Below are 2,543 nucleotides of genomic sequence, written 5' to 3' on the forward strand. Positions count from 1 at the left end.
CCTGATGATAACCTCTTCAGAGAGAAATTGGGAACTTCAAGCTGTTACTAAATATTTGGTTTTCCTCAACAGTAAAAGTAGCAACATTTCTCAAGCCTGGGTGAGCAATCTGTCTCTAAAATACAAGAACATTTCCGTACTAGGCTCTTAATGGCTCCAAATTCACATGTCCCTTCCATTTAATTTACAAAGGTTGTGTGGGCATGGACCAGGCAGGTAAGTTGCAATGAATCAGGTTATGAAAGACAGCTGGAAAATTTAAGTTATGCTACGGTGTTTTTTCATGAGTGCTTTAAATTCTTGTAACTCTTAAGTTACCTGAGACCTCGTAGAAGCGGAGAGGACATTTTATCCTTGTTGCTCTGAATGGTGGTTTCACTAGCCATTTGCTTCAACACTGCTATATATTTCTGCGTAGATGGGGCAGGGAGCGGGAGCTCTCGGTGGACATTCTGCGTCCACAGACGGCTACATCAGAGTTAGTCACTTGGGATCCTGCCACAGCCAGTAGAGAAAACTCGTGAGGAGCAATTCCTCCCGTGTTACTGAATTCTTACACGCTGAGTTGATAAATGGGTTGTGTTAGTGGAAACCTGCAGTATCTCCCTGGTGTACTAGTTGGGATGGGATGAACTGCAGCCTAGCAGTTCCTCGGGCTATAGGTGAGCCAACCCGCTCAGATGCAGCTGGCTGCATCTGCATGGCTTCTCTCATCACTTCAGTCCCATGGCCCTTTGATGGGTCAGGTTGATGTCACTTGACCTCTCTCATAAAAGAGCTTTGTCGATTATCTTTTAGGAAAGACATGAACCCGAGAAGATCAGGATTGTCTACCAGCACCTTGCTGCGCTGAAAGGTGTATCAGTGGAAAGAGTTTGTGAAGTAACAACAAAAGTGCCTCAAAGCTTTTCCCCAAAGTTAACCTACCTTTGAGTGAATGAGTGCTTGTCAAAAATGAGAATGTTCATCCAAGACAACCCTTCTGCAGATCACGCTTTTTATTAATTTTTGTGGGCATGTACACTTTTCTTACTGTGTATAAAGGATTCAGATGGAAGTTACATTTTTTGTAATATATGAAGAGCCTGTTAATCTTGGCAAGTAAGAACCCAATAAATTTTACCTACTGTATTTGTTCACATGATTATTTTTTTTGTACACAAAATCTATTTTGTGTATGTAATTTTTTTCCCCTCTTCCTTTGGTAAGAAACTCAGGGGTAAAATTCCATTATGTATATGAAACTGATAGCTGACTACAAAAGGAGAACCAGATGGCAGCCCAACAGAAGTACCAGATGTACATTTCTGCATCTTTTATATGGATTGAGACACCCAGAAACACAAATGTCTATTGTTTACAGTAGAGGAGTTCATTACCCATATTTTAAAATTCAGAACTTTTCTCTCATACTTAAGAATATAGTTTTATATTCCTGTCAGTACATCAAAAATTGAATTCAGGTCATTGGTGAACATGCCTACTGTCGCCAGTCGTATTCCAAAACTGATGTGGCCAGGCAAACACCTGGAGCTCCAAACAAATGTCAGTTAAGTGCCTTGTGTTGCAAGTGCTCATTCTCCAGGTGGGATTACGGCTTTATCTTGTGGGGAGAGTGGGCAAATGTTGCTGGAATGAGGACTGCATAGGAGGAAGAGGATGTTTACATTTTCCCCTGTGTTCTCTAACAGCTTTCAATCAAGAAATTGAAACATGTGACTCTCTAACTACTTTCTTTCAAGTCCAGCTTATTGAGGTTTGTTTAATATCCTGCTAAAATAGTTCATTTCTAGCTCAGCTGGAACTTCAGATCTTTTGTTCTGAAATCCCTTTCTTAAGCTGCTATAATTTTCTTGTTTAAACAACTCATCTGGAAGACAAGTACCTGGTGCACTCCTGCCATGTAGGTTTTCTCTGCATTGAGAGATCAACTTTTGCATTGAAAATCATAACCAAGAATTAAACGTTATAAAATAATGTTTACATTTTTTCCTTTACACTCTGAAATACATGGTTTGAAACATTAAAAAAAGAAAATGTGGAAGTCTTAACTGTGTGCCTGCTGTACATAAAAATTCTAGTTTTATTTTGGAAGTGTTGATATTTTGGCAACATTCTACATTGTTTATTTCAGACTCCTAACCGTGGGCTCAAGTTTTACAAAGGTGGACTGACTTGCGGGTTTTTTTGGGGGGTAGCTTATGTACCATTTTGAGGTTTGGAAGACAGACATAACTAGGAATTGATATCACTGAAATAATCCAGCTAGGGGTGTTGGAAAGCTAATTACATGCTGAAAGCAGCACTCTATGGCTGGGTTTCCTTTATTTTGTGAAATGTCCTGGAATGAAACAAAAAGGCACATTCTGAGCCATTTTTTGTGCAAAGATGACATTATTTGCAAGATAAAATTAAAGTTTGGAAATAGTTATGAAAATTGTTCTTTCAATGGAACAAATGCTACGGGAGGAACAATAACACAACTACAAATAAGGATACTGCATTTCTAATTGCTTTTTAACTTTCTTCAGCCTGAAAATTTG

This window comes from Cariama cristata, unplaced genomic scaffold, assembly GCF_000690535.1.
Source record: "Cariama cristata isolate BGI_N322 unplaced genomic scaffold, ASM69053v1 scaffold18646, whole genome shotgun sequence".
NCBI classification, from domain to species: domain Eukaryota; kingdom Metazoa; phylum Chordata; class Aves; order Cariamiformes; family Cariamidae; genus Cariama; species Cariama cristata.